Here is a 15,253-nt window from a genome sequence, read left to right on the forward strand (position 1 = left end):
TTCTATTGACTTGACTTTTCAAGTTAGTCAAAGATACTTAGGGAGTTATCGGCCTTTAAGACAGTGACCCTTTAAAAGGGGAGAGGTCTTCTTTTGCATTAGGTGTTCTTTCTTTTGCTCTTGATTTAAGTGGTTAAATAGAATACTTTTCATTTGCATAGTTGTTAATACTATTCACAAATAAGTATTTTAGAAACCATGAAATAACGCTTTCTTCTGAGGTCTGATGTAGGCACAAAAGAAGATGACCCTCAATGAGCATTTCCTAAGCTCCTGTGGAGTTATAGCCTGGATGAAGGATGATCATGTTTTAGGTAGACCTTCAAAAACGAGTGTGTGCATATGTATTTCTTTGTTTTGCATTGATAGAACAACACATAACATGGTACTAGGTAATCGCTTTAAGAACTCATTTCATTTTTTTGGACAAAACATTTATTGAGTGCCTCTTGTATTGTCAGCCCTGTGGATTCAAAGTTCTAAATGTTCTTACTCTAAAATAGCTTAAAATCAAATGGGTTAGGCAGGACAATAGATACAACTTAGAGTATTAGTGAGGCCAGTGCTATACTAGAGATCAACCCAGAGTGCTGTAGGAGCACAGAGAATACAGTTTAAAAAAAATTCCCTCTTCTGCTTTTCCTTGAACACAAAACAAAATAAACAACAACAATAACAAAAACCTTTGAGCAATAGTGAGTGATTCTCTTCAGTCCATGTATTTGTGTCAGTCATATTCCTTACCTTATGTTCTGTCAACATTATGGCCTTTTGATAATGGGATTAGGACTTGTCATTAATTCTATGTAGTTCAGTAAATAGTTGGTGGAGCTATTTTCACAGTTCTGAATTGGGCCTAGAAGTGTTGTTATCATGTAGTCCCTGAACTCTAGAGCCTCTGGGAAGAGAATAGTGTATTGGCAACATTAGCAAAGCAGTGCCATTTTGTAAAACTTGGTCCATTATGTAACTTTGTTTAGCTTGGTACATTCAAGTTTTGTTCCAGATTCTGGTTAAAGGTGGGCCAAATTTTAACCACCTAATAATTCTAAGAAAAGAAAGCTTCAGAAGTGAAAACAATTCTATTAACAGCACATCTTGATGACAGAGGATACTTTTTCTTGCTAAGGTGCCCTCAAAATGTCTTTTTCTTTCTCTTTCTTTTCTTTTCTTTTTTTTTTGGAGCAGGGGACAGGGTGGAGGAGAAGAGGGTCAGAAATGTTTGAAGATTCTTTGCAGAGTTTTAATGATCTGAAGTCTGTGGTAGTCTGCAGTGTTCTTCATAAACTGCAGGCATTTAGTAACTGCTTACAGTGTGCCACTGTTCTAGTATATAGAGGATGAACATGCCACAGTCCCTTCTATATGATTATGTTTTTAATATAGAGATTTTTTTTAAAAATGGTTCTGATGAACCTAGGGGCAGGACAGGAATAATGACGCAGACGTAGAGAATGGACTTGAGGACACGGGGAGGGGGAAGGGTAAGCTGGGACGAAGTGAGAGAGTGGCATGGATATATATACACTACCAAATGTAAAATAGATAGCTAGTGGGAAGCAGCTGCATAGCACTGGGAGATCAGCTCGGTACGTTGTGACCACCTAGAGGGGTGGGATGGGGAGGGTGGGAGGGAGGCACAAGAAGGAGCGGATATGGGGATATATGTATACATATAGCTGATTCACTTTGTTATACAGCAGAAACTAACACAACATTGTAAAGCAATTATACTCCAAAAAAGATGTTAAAAAAAATAAAATAAAATAGAGATTTTGAGTTAATAGTACAGATGATGGTTGTTTCATTTGGCAACGAGCCATGGTACTTGATGAACACATTTCTTACCTCCTTTGACATTGTTTCTCTCTGTTCACACTCTAGGAAAGTGGTCCCACCAGGAATTTTTGGAAAGACAGTATGTATTTGCATGTATTTTGTGTATCTACGATGATTTTGTTGTTTACTTATGTTTTCAAGTACAAATTTTAATTATTGTGCCTCTTAAGGTTTCAAATATCTGGATTTCCTCTGGTATTTTTCTTTCTTTTTTTTTTTTTTTTTTTTATAAATTTATTTTATTTTTTTTGGCTGCGTTGGGTCTTCGTTGCTGCACACGGGCTTTCTCTAGTTGTGGCGAACAGGGTCTACTCTTCATTGCGGTGCGTGGGCTTCTAGTTGCGGTGGCTTCTCTTGTTGTGGAGCACGGGCTCTAGGCGCGCGGGCTTCAGTAGTTGTGGCTTGAGGCTCTAGAGCGCAGGTTCAGTAGTTGTGGCTCACGGGCTTAATTGCTCTGCAGCATGTGGGATCTTCCCGGACCAGGGCTCGAACCCGTGTCCCCTGCATTGGCAGGTGGATTCTTAACCACTGCGCCACCAGGGAAGTCCCTCCTCTGGTATATTTCAACATTTAGAGCTTCTGTATCAGAAAGGTTCATCAAAGACATATATACAACACAGACACAAAAGAATGTTGAGAGTGTGGGAGATCATTAGACATCTTTGCCATAAAAGGCCACCTAACCACAAATTGGGAGAATTTGTCATTATTTATGTTGACAGCAACACTAGTTTTCAGGCATTCTAAATTCCATACACTCATAAATAGGTGACTTTCACTGAGATTGGAATTGTACTCTTTCTGCAGATAGGAAAAAGTGTGCCTTGGTTCCTAAGTCAGGAATTTCCATAAGAAAAGACTTTTTTTTTTTAAGGTTGGTATGGTCTTTCACTGTATGTTTTTTGATAGGAAGTTAAAGTACTTTATTTTGGATTGTGTACAGTAATCTCCAGGTGATGTTAAATTACTTAACACAGACTCTTCAAGGTTCTTTAGTAACAAATGAGTGGTTGTAAGTTGAGTAGTTTCTACTTAATTGTTGTGGAATTGAGATTCTATGGTAAATGGTACTCTTGGTAGGGCCATACTGATTTGTTTATTCTGTGGCTGGAGGGAAAGTCCTTGAGACTCAGTCAAGTTATTGTGCTAATGCAGACCTCTTTTCATAAACAGGACGAAGTTTGACCCAACAAGAAATCCATTATTTAGCATGTCAGATGATTTCTTTATATTTGAAAATGTTTCTAGAAACTTCACACGTCCAGTCATAAGAAGTTAACATGGGGAATTCCTTGGCTCCACACTCTCACTGCCTAGGGAGGGCCCAGGTTCAATCCCTGTTCGGGGAACTAAGATCCCACAAGCCGTGCGGCATGGCCAGAAAAAAAAAAAAAAAAAAAAAGGCAAAAAAAAAAAAAAAATGTTAACATGATACTATGAAATTTTACATTATTTTTATTTTTAAAGAATTTCTTTAATACTGCTCTGAAACTAAGAACTTGCATGTTTAGGGGAAAAAAGATAACACCTTTTTGGACTTCTGGTAACGAGTGTGGAGCTGTTTTTTCCCTTATTTATCCTATAATGGAGCTCACTAAATGGAAACTTTACAATCCCTCAAATATGCTTTTTCTTGTACACCAAAGTATTGCCAATTTTTGTTTCATTACCCATAGATTAGTCATCCCGATATGCTTTTACTTGGTTTTAGATTTCCACAACCTTTTTCCACCATAAACTGAAGCTTAAGCAAATAATTTAAGCACAGGACTTCTTTTCCTCACAGTCAATTTTATTGAACAGGTAATATTTGCTCAGATTTGGTTTCCACCACCAGCACTAGAGGAAACTGATCTGTCCATGCGTAGTACCCAGAGATTTCCCTCTAATGCCCCTGTCACTGTCCTCCTCATCACTTGACAACATTTGACCAAGTGGACAACTTTTCTGTCCACTTTCATGTGGCTTTCTTGATGTGACTCTACCTCGTTCTCCATCTAACCATTTCCTTCCATGCTCCTTCACTAATTCACAGTCTTTTTGCCCCTTAAATGTGTGTGTTTGCCATGGTCCTGTCCAGCATCCTGTTCTCCTTATACTCTCTCCCTGAGCAATCTGATCTATTTCCATGACTTCAGCTGACACCTGAATGTGAGTGATTTACAAATTAATCATCTTTAAAACCTCTTTTCATATTATATATATAATTCTTGTTTTATTTTCACATATACAAACATCCATACATATTTTGAAAATAAGAATTATATATGCTAGTTACAGAAAACCTGGGAAAAAAATAAATTATGAAGGAGTCAAAATAGTCCATAATCTGTTCTGGAGAGAAGTACTATTTGGTGTATTTCCTTTCAGTCTTTTTTTTTTTTCCTTTGATACACACAAACACACATAAACACACAGGTAATTGGGTTCATTTTATTACAGTAGATAGAGTTTGTTTTTTTTTTAAATTAATTTATTTATTTTTGGCTGTGTTGGGTCTTCGTTTCTGTGAGGGCTTTCTCTAGTTGCGGCAAGCGGGGGCCACTCTTCATCGTGGTGCGCGGGCCTCTCACTATCGTGGCCTCTCTTGTTGCGGAGCACAGGCTCCAGACGCGCAGGCTCAGTAGTTGTGGCTCACAGGCCTAGTTGCTTCGCGGCTCCGCGGCATGTGGGATCTTCCCAGACCAGGGCTCGAACCCGTGTCCCCTGCATTAGCAGGCAGATTCTCAACCACTGTGCCACCAGGGAAGCCCCCAGTAGATAGAGTTTTGTATCTGCTTTTCCACTTTACATTATGCCATGATTTTCCATGGCATCAAAATTATTTGAAAACAATTTTAATGGATGTTTAACACCCTATTGTATTGATGTTGCAAAATTTAACTGTGTACTTGGGTGTTTTGATTTTTACACCATTATTAATAAGTGAAAAACTGAGAACAAATTTATGCATAAATCTTTGTACGAATCACTCATTATTTCCTTAGGTTAGATTCCTAGAAGTTTAATTACTGGGTCAAAGGGCATGAAAATTAAAAAATACTGCTGTCAAATTGTGTTTTCATAACGACTAGATTAATATTCTCACCTATAGTGATTGTGAGGGCCTCTTAGTGCATCCTTCGTTAACACTGAATCTTATTTTTTTATCTTTACTAATTTGATAAGCAAAAGTGATTTAATTTGTATTTCTTTAATTACTAGTGAGAGTGAACATTTTTTCATACCTTCATTTCCATTTCTGTGAATTGTCTTTTGGTTAATCTGTTCCCATTTTTAAATGTCTTAATATTTTAATTATGTTTTTTATTTGTTTGTTTGGAGTTCTTTCATTTATTTGGGGCTTTGGGGGAGGGAGTACAGGTTTTTATTAGGCCAAACTGAATGAGTGGAGTGATTAAAAGTGGAAAGTGTGTAGAAGTTGACATTATGGTGTTTTACATGTCCATTATTTTGAGAATCCAGAGCTTGTGATGGCTGGAGCAGCACTGCAAAATGGAAAGGGTGCTGGCTTAAGAGTCAGGACTCCCAACTTAGTGTTGGGAACCAACCACTTAGGTGATCTTGGGCAAGTCATTCATCCTCTCTGAGCCTCATCTGTAAAATGAGAGGGTTGGGCTATTGATCCCAAAGTCCATACAACCTGTGTATCGAAAGGATGACTTATGAACCACTGGTCACTAGACATTGTGAAATTGTTTTCTGTCCCATCCCTAACCCTGCACACATTTTAAATAGATAGAGCCAAGGAAAGACTGGATGCAATAAAGGCAGTTTCCCTTGGGGTATCAAGGCTTAGTGGAGCTTGGGGGCAATTTAATGTATTTGTACCCTCAAGACAATAGAAGTTACAACAATCGGTATTTTTAGGCACTCCCGTAGATTGACACTTGATTACCTGGTAAAGTACATCGAATGAGCCCTGCTGATCTATGCCACAAAGCCCGATCATCTCTAGTGCATATAAAGCAAGTCTCTTTATGACAAGATGTTTAAGCTACCAAGCCAAGTTATTTAATAACTTCCACTATTCCATACAGAAACTATTCTTAGTGTTTTTTTCTTTGTGATTTGTATAAGCTCTTCGGTTTTTTGTTTGTTTGTCTTTAATTCTTAGTTCCGCAACCAGGGATTGAACCCGGCCCTGGCAGTGAAAGCGCTGAGTCCTAACCACTGGACCGCCAGGGAATTCCCATATAAGCTCTTCGTTTTAAGAATATTAATTCTTTGTTCTATGGTCAAATGTTTAGTTATTTTAATTTTGTACGTGGTATATTATTTCTTATCTATAGATCTTTTTCTTTGGTATTTCTTTGTTGCTTTTATGTTCAGAAGTCTTTTGCCATCCAGAGATGGGTTAAGTATTCACTTCAATTTCCTTCTAAATTTTATGGTTTTACTTTTTATATTCTTTAATTTGTCTTGAATTTACTTTGGAGTACCTAACCAGTATGTTTAGTGCCTTTGCATATCTTCTGAGCCCAGATTCATATTTCCAACACCTGGTAGACCATGTGGACGGTCCCTCTGCACCAGGCACCTGTGTCCACCTAATTTCCCTAAGGACAAGGCTAGAAGTTGTGTTGAACACTTCCGTCTTTCTCTCCTCCCACATTTAATCACCAGCTTTGGTTGATACTATCCCAACAGTGATAATGGCTCTTTTATCACTCTTCTAATTCAGCTCCCCCTTTTCTTTTTTTTTTTAAATTTATTTATTTGATTTCTGGCTGCGTTGGGTCTTCCTTGCTGTGCGCGGGCTTTCTCTAGTTGCAGCAAGCGGGGTCTACTCTTCGTTGTGGTGTGCGGGCTTCTCATTGCGGTGGCTTCTCTTGTTGCAGAGCATGGGCTCTAGGCACATGAGCTTCAGTAGTTGTGGCTCACGGGCTCTAGAGCGCAGGCTCAGTAGTTGTGGCACACGGGCCTACTCGCTCCGCGGCATGTGGGATCTTCCCAGACCAGGGATCGAACCCGTGTCCCCTGCATTGGCAGGCGGATTCTTAACCACTGCACCACCAGGGAAGTCCCCAGCTCCCCCTTTTTTGTTAGAGTCCTTGAGCAATCCTTAGAGTTGGCTTCAGTTTTTCCCTTTCAGTCCAGACTTGTCATAAAAAAATAGAACACTGATTTTCAAAGTATGGTTTCCTGATTATCTGTTTCAGAATCACCTGGGATGTTGGTTTAAAAAGGAGATTCTTAGGTCCCACCTAGACTTACAAATCAATGTATCTGGAGGGATGGGGCATGGGAATCTGCAGTTTTAACAAGTACCTGAAGAGATTCTTTTACATACTTAAGGGGAACCAAAGCCCAAGTAAATCAAGTCTGAATTTCTCTGCATGCCATTCAAGACCCCAACTCCCACACCCTGACAGCCTATTTTTTCCAAGCTTATCTCTCACATCACTACCCACCCACCTGGCACTGTAGCCATACAATGATTCACGGTTTCCTGGACCCACCCTGTCCCTTCCTGCCTCTGTGCCTTTGCTCATGCAGTTCCCACAGCCTCAGACTCCCCCCTCTTCCCCCCCGCCTCCCCCACTTAAATCCTTTTTCCTTAAGAGCTCAAATAAAATGCTACTTTAAAAAAATGAGGCCTTTTCTAAAGTCTTCTATTTGAATCAGTGGCTCCCTCCCCAGCCTTCAGTTGGCACTTTATTTTTACTTCATTTTTTACCTTAGTGCTGTCACTATTTATGAATTATTGCTTCCTTAATAGATTGTAAACCTTCTAAGTGTGAGAACCTTGCGTTTCCTTTTCATTTTGCAACCATTATACATGTAATAAGCAATTAAATACTCATAGAATACATTAAACATATCTCATCTTGCAAACACTATTGTCTAACAATGTTTGACTTCACATCACACTTAGAATAAAATTAAAATCTTCTACCATTCCTTGTAAATCCTATTTAAACTGGCTCTGTCATCATTTCATACTTCTCACTCACTCCCTAGCCATATTATTCCTGCCTCAGGGCCTTTGCATTTGCTATTTCCTTTGCCAGGAAAACTCTCCCATCTCTTCTCTTCACCTGGCTGGCTGCCTGTCTCCTCCCCATCATTCAGGTTTCACCTCAAATGTCATTCACTCAAATGAGAGGCCTTCCCTGACCAGTATCTAAAGTATCTGCCCCCTTTCCTACCACCACTCCAGTTACTCTCTTTGTATTTCCTTCACAGTACTAATCACAGTGTTTAATTGTCCAGCTTCCCCAGTGGAATGGAAGCTTCATGAGAGCAGAGACCTTGTCTGTCACTTTTAGTGTTATATCCTGAGCAAATAGAGCACTGCTTGACACATGGTAAGTGCTCAGATATTTGTTGAATGAATGAATGAGCCTTGAAGAGAGACTTCTCCTTTTAACAAGTCTTGTTTTGGTTTGCAATCCAAAGTTTTGTTGTTTTTTTTTTTTTTAATGGACAACAGCTTGAGATAGTTCCATCAGGGTTCAAATCAGGTAGCAGTCTCTGAGGATTTCTGAAGGTAGCAGGACAAAGGTTTGGATACTGTGATAGGCAGGATTCAGTTCCACCTGAGTGCAGGTTTTCCAAGATGTTCCCAGGATCCAGGCCACTATTTTACTACCACTGTCAGCATCTACTTTCAGGGTTATTACTGCTGGCCAATACTAGTCTATTAGCTCTCATTACATTTTTAAAAGCAAGTATAGCAAAACTAGAGCCAACTGACTAGAATTTTCAAGCAACCAGAAATTTTATTCTGCTTTCCTTCTCTAGGAGAAAAATAAGAAAGCTACCTAGAATCCTCAAGGAAAGATGAAATTATTTTCATTATACTTACTACATGCCCTGAAATAGGACAGTGTATTGATTAGAGAAGTTTTTAGCAACAGTCTTAATTAACCAAGGGGTTTCTTGTTAACATCTAGCCAAACCAGACAATGTTAAGTAATCAGTTCTAATTTTTTTCCAATTTCTCCTCATTGGGTAGAATAATTTTTAATCCCATTAATTTTTTTCCTTGAAACTGGCTTGAAATTTTATTAAAAATTATAATAGTTTTTATAGCAATTTATACTTTTCAAAGTAGTTATACTTTTATTTTCTCACCTAATCCTCATAACCATCCCTTGTGAATTATTATCTGTTTTTGAGATAAAGAAACTGAGACCTACCCAAAGAAGCTGATTGACTTTCCCATGGTGAATAAAAGACCACTACTCAATAAATGCCTCTCAATGGCTTTTTAAAAACAGCACTGTAATTTGATGTAATTTTAGAAGGTAAACATTAAAATGTAATTAAATCATTAACATTAATATGTTTGTAACCAGTCCTTAAGAAATATGATGCATAGCATTGGTTCACATAAGTAGCAAAATTTTATCACTTCCGTGACTGTGTGATTTGGTAATTCTTTATGTGACCAGCCTCGGCTATGCTTGTCCTTGATTAAAGCATTGTTCTGGGTTAGCTTCTCAGATTTTTACAGAAAGGAAAGATTAGAGAACTTGCCTAGAGAAGAGTCACTTTTCAGTAAACCCGTTTTAACTCTCCTACTTGAAGAGATTGGTTAAATTGATCTGAACTGGCTTTTAAGATTGAGCAAGTCCTGAAAAAAATACATCATCTAAAATTTCAGATAAGAAGAATGGAAGCCAGGCCCTTCCTGGAAATGGCCAGGAGTGAAACTAAGAAGCCCTGTATTTGGAGAAAACTTGATTAATTATTAAGGACAAAGGACTAGTATAAGGAGGTTATATCTTTAACAGATGCAACCTTCTTAAATAAGTGTATATATTTCTTCTGCTTTGACATTGCAAAGAAGACTCTTTAATTAGCCACTTTGTCTTAATTAGCATGTAATTTTCAAGACCTGGGAGTATGTAGTTCATAGGCAGACACTCAATTATGTAGGTGGGCCTTTGTCAAGATATGTGGGAACTGAGAACTAGGATAATACTGTTTTTCATTCATATAACAGATATTTATTGAGCTCCTGCACTGTACCAGGAACTGATATTTGATGCATCTGATGTTCAAGTATGAAATGGTACAAAGGTTAAAGAAGAAACAGGAATTCAGAGTAAATCCATGTTTTGTGTAATGGCCTCAGTCAACTCTAAATTTCTATATTCTTTTTCCAATTAACTGTACTTTTCTCTAATTTTCACTTTAAATTTGAAGTTATTGACATCATTATCTGTGGGGGTTTTGTTTTGTTTTTTGGGTTTTTTTGTTTGTTTTGGTTTTTTTTACTTACTTGGAGAGATTTTCCTTGCTATGTGTGAAAAAATAGTGGAAAAACACCTCACTGCATTGGACTATGTTTGTCCTTACAGTGAGTTAATTATCAACTGGGGTGAAGGGGGAAGAAGAACCTAGTGAATAAATAACAAATTAGATTTGAGAGAAGAGATAGAATGAAAATTGGATTAGATCTGGTAATTCCTTAATTTAAAGAAAAAAAAAAAAGATTAGAAAGGTTCTTGGTCGGTTCTTCATGACCTAAAAATTGTAGAATGAAGTCAGTTTGTAAAGGCCATAATTGGGGGTTACTCTTTAAACTATCTAAATAAGCTTTGTGAAGATTACCGCAATTATGTAAAAAGCTAATGTGGGTTTCAAAAGTACAAGAAGATAAGATATTCAAATGAATGAATAAAGTAATAGAAGCATGTAAGAAAATGATAATTATATCGTCTTCAACTTAGAGTTTTTACAGAGGTGTTGAGAACACCTAAAATTTGGCCCTTTCAAGGTACAATTTGACAGAGGTTTAGACTTTTTGGTGCAGAGAAATGGTGTCAGGGTTTTGAGCAGCTGTAGTTTTTCTGGTTGTAACTACCAGTTTCTCAGAGACAACATCAGAGATGCTCTTTTTTTTAAATTGCTGATTTAACAAAAATAAGTAGACCATGAAGTACAGTGTGCATTGGAACTGCATTTCTGGTTTATCCTTTGTGCCTGAGATCATTTTGTTTCCATCCCAGCCTTCTAAAAAATGAGTAAGAGCTAGGATTTATTTAACCTCTCTGGGCCCCAGTTTCTTCATCTGTAAAGTGGGACAATACTATTCTGAGTGTGTTACTATGAGGATTAATAAATTTATATTTGCAAAACAATTAAAACAATAGTACATGGTAAATGTTCAATGAATGTTAGCTATTGTTATTACCACCACTACTGTCAATATTTATTAAGCACTTATTTTAGCACTAAGCTAAAAGAACATCTTAGAGATGATGAAACTAAGGCTTAGAGTGATTTTCCTAATTTTACTTAATAGATAAGTGGTTGGGAATTCCTGGCAGTCCAGTGGTTAGGACTTGGTGCTTTCACTGCCAGTGGGCCCGGGTTCAATTCCTGGTTGGGGAACTAAGATCCTGCAAGCTGGGTGGTGTGGCCAAAAAATAAATAAATAAATAGATAAGTGGTAGGCTCAAGATGTGGACCTGAGCTGAAAGAAACTGGGGCAAAATTGACTTAGAGGTGGAACAGGCTGGGGTATGTGGCCCAGCCGTTTCCATTTCTAGTTTTGAGACACTTTGAGACTGGCCCAGACCACCCCCAGATACAGGGAGGATGTGATTTTCAGTAAATCGTCAGAACACAGACATTAGGGTCTGTCAGACTTTTTCAAATCCTGGCTCTGCCACTTACTAGCTGTGTTACCTTGAGCAAGTTATTTAACCTTTCTGAGCCTCTTCCTCTGAAAGACGAGAATAGTATTTATTTCATGGTATCATTAAGGATTAAGTGAATAAGATCAAATGGAATGAATGTCTTTGCATATAACTGATCCCTATGCTAAGGTGGCTCAAACTTTTACCTGATTCTGACACAGTCATCTAGATGGTGGGTGATTAAGGTCAATGTCTGCCTCCCTGCTCTGACCTAATGACCCCGGGATCAAGCCAAAACTGCACTCCCAAAGCTGTTTTTACATTGGAATCATAGGGGACCCTTTTCAGAAAAATTAGACGTGTTTGGACTCTGCATGAGAGATTCAGATTCCAAAGATGATCTTGATATTCAGAGCACCTTTCCCCTCACACGACTAAGAAGCCTTAGACTGGCTAGTTGAGGGTAGCAGCTGAAGCACAACCAGAGAGAGTGATCTTAATGCCTGGATTGTCACATAGTGTCAGTCAGGCTTCTCACAAGGTTGTGCTGTGCTGTACTGTGTGGGTGCCCTACAGAAGAGAACTCTACAGAAACGAAGATCTCATCTGTATAGTGAAGCAACATTTCTATTTGGAAAGAATATTAATGAGATCTGGATAGGAATCAGACACCAGGAAAGACAGCTGCTGTGAGAGGCAATTTGAATTGTACAAGGAGTTACACATGATATTCAGAAGGTCCTTGTGCAAATTTAAGAAGTAATTAAGTTGTAGAGATAATAAACAATTTATAAATGACCTTTTAAAAATAAATGTAGTTTCAGAAAGTAAGTGTATTAAGTGGCCAATATATATTTAAAAATATGCTCAACTTCCCTTATGATTAAAAGAATAAAAACTAAAACACTGATGTACCATTTTTCACATATCTAGCAGATTGGAAAAAATAAAAGTGATTAATAATGCTCAGTATGGGACTTCCCTGGTGGTCCACTGGTTAAGACTTTGCCTTCCAGTGCAAGGGGTGGGCGTTCAATCCCTGGTGGGGGAGCCAAGATCCCACATGCCTCGCGGCCGAAAAGCCAAAACATAAAACAGAAACAATATTGTAACAAGTTCAATAAAGACTTTAAAAAATGGTACACATTAAAAAAAAAAACTTAAAAAAAATAATGCTCAACATTTACAAGGATGTAGAGAATAAGCTTTCTCATATAGCTAATGGTTCAAATATACATTGATGCAAAATTATATATAAATTGATACAACTTTTTGTGAGGAACATTTGGAAATGTCTATTAAAAATTTTAATACATAGGTCTTTTGAACCTATGAAATGCTGTTTTAGGAAGTTACACCGTAGATGCACACCTAAAAGTAGGCAATAGTAGAAGCATGTTCACTGCAGTCCTGTTCTTAAAAATGAAGAACCTAAAACAACATAAATGTTCATTGGCACGGGCCTCATTAAATAAGTCATAAACTGTTGCAGAGTGAAATAGTATGTGGTACTGAAAGGTTGAGGTAGATCTGATCTGTACATCTTAATGTGGGAAGATGTCCAAGAAGAAATAATTACTGAATAGCACATCAACATAAAACCATTACAATTTTTTAAAATGTATGTTCACGTGTGACGTGTGTTAACTTCTCTGTGCCTCAGTTTTCTCATTTGTAAGATAGGCATAGTGATAATAGCTTCCTCATGAGCTGTTGTGAAGATAAAATGAGATAATGTGTACTGAATGCTTAGAACAGTGACTGACACATAGTACTATGTGTTTGCTGTTATTAACATATAGAGGCAATATCAGAAAATCTTTACTCCAAACTGTGACAGAGGTTACCTTTGGGAAGTAGAATTGGCTTGGGAGAAGGGGTGGACAAGAGCAGGTAGAGACTTCTGTTTTTTTTGGAGTTAAGCCAGCATTTTATTTATTTATTTATTTATTTATTTTTTGGGCTGTGTTGGGTCTTCGTTTCTGTGCGAGGGCTTTCTCCAGTTGCGGCAAGCGGGGCCACTCTTCATCGCGGTGCGCGGGGCCACTCTTCATCGCGGTGCATGGGCCTTTCACCGTCGCGGCCTCTCGTTGCGGGGCACAGGCTCCAGACGCGCAGGCTCAGTAGTTGTGGCTCACGGGCCCAGTTGCTCCGCGGCATATGGGATCTTCCCAGACCAGGGCTCGAACCCGCGTCCCCTGCATTGGCAGGCAGACTCTCAACCACTGCGCCACCAGGGAAGCCCAAGACATCTGTTTTGTATGTTGTATATTTACACCTAATTGTTTATGATGAGCAGGCTCACCCCTTGACCAGTCACTCTGACCAAGGAAGCTAGACAGTGAAGAAAATGGCAGCTTGAAGTGTTTGTTGGGACCAGCGGAGGAGACGTTCCCCAAAAGGAAGGAGGAGGGTGAAGGAGGGTGGCGGTGTGGGGAAATGGGAGGGACGCCGATGGATTACATCTTGGCTGCTGGAACTATTTTTGAAAACTACTGACCTAATTAAAGAAAAAAAATTTTGATTGCACATTCCAACATTTATATATGGACTCATCCTTTTTGCAGTTTAGTTACGTTTATACTAAAAAAGTGAATAATGTTTAATTTGACTTTTTTAAAAATTTTATTTATTTATTTAGTTATTTTTATTTTTGGCTGCGTTGGGTCTTCGTTGTTGCGTGTGGGCTTTCTCTAGTTGCAGCAAGAGAGGGCTACTCTTCGTTGCAGTGCGTGGGTTTCTCATTGCGGTGGCTTCTCTTGCTGCGGAGCATGGGCTCTAGGCACTCGGGCTCAGTAGTTGTGGCTCGCGGGCTCTAGAGCACAGGCTCAGTAGTTGTGGCGCACGGGCTTAGTTGCTCCGCGGCATGTGGGATCTTCCCAGACCAGGACTCGAACCCGTGTCCCATGCATTGGCAGGCGGATTCTTAACCACTGTGCCACCAGGGAAGCCCCTAATTTGACTTTTTTAACTTTTTATTTTATATTGGAGTGTAGTTGATTAACAATGTTGTGTTAGTTTCAGGTGCACAGCAAAGTGATTCAGTTACACATATACATGTATCTATTCTTTTTCAAATTCTTTTCCCGTTTAGGTTGTTAAATAAAATCTGGTATGTATTTTACACTTAAGGAACATCTCAATAGAAACTAGTCACATTTCAAGTGCTCAATAGACTTTTTTTTTTTTTGGCCACGCCGTGAGGCTTGTGGGATCTTAGTTCCCCGACCAGGGATCGAACCCATGCGCCTTGCAGTGCAAGCACGGAGTCCTAACCACTGGACCACCAGGGAATTCCCCTAATTTGACTTCTGAATAGAAACTACAAAAAGTAATTGCTCAAAGTGCCCAAAACAAACATTTGAGAAGAGATGGGTAGCTTTTCTAATAATTATGAAATTAAAATTTCAATGTTTTAAAGAGACCACTAATTTCTTTCCATTATACAATATTATAAAGAGAGTAATTTTTGCACTAAAAAAAGTCAAACAGCTGAAGCAAAAATTACATTTATGAATTATTTTTTATCAGAGTCTAATGACATAGGCCTTGTTAAGACAATGTGACACGTAAACTAAGCCCAAATATGGATCCTGTTAATGAAGCCTCTGGAATAATGTTTATTGAATGTGTCTTAGACACGGAAGCATACGGAGACTGACAAGATCTGGCTGTGACCTCAAGCTATGTGCCAGGCATGGTATACATTTATTATCTCCTTTTATGTTTAGAACAACCCTGTAGGGTAGGTTATCGTCCTCATTTTACATAGAAGAAAAGGGTAGTACAGAGAGGTCACCATGTATCTGGTTAGCACT

General features: G+C 38.5%; 1 protein-coding gene across 5 annotated transcripts in view; it reads left to right on the forward strand.

Moving 5' to 3' along the window:
• The window catches only part of LIMA1 (LIM domain and actin binding 1), an 85,817-nt gene that overhangs the window by 854 nt on the left and 69,710 nt on the right, over positions 1-15,253 (forward strand). For 2 of the 5 annotated variants that reach the window (XM_061204520.1, XM_061204523.1), the window contains exon 2: positions 1,885-1,918. The exons of the other annotated variants lie outside the window; for them this stretch is intronic. The gene's annotated coding sequence lies outside the window, so the exon portion shown is untranslated. The remainder of the gene's footprint in view (positions 1-1,884; positions 1,919-15,253) is intronic. 5 annotated transcript variants of the gene reach the window in all.

This window comes from Eubalaena glacialis, chromosome 11 (genome assembly GCF_028564815.1).
Source record: "Eubalaena glacialis isolate mEubGla1 chromosome 11, mEubGla1.1.hap2.+ XY, whole genome shotgun sequence".
Taxonomy (NCBI): Eukaryota; Metazoa; Chordata; class Mammalia; order Artiodactyla; family Balaenidae; genus Eubalaena; species Eubalaena glacialis.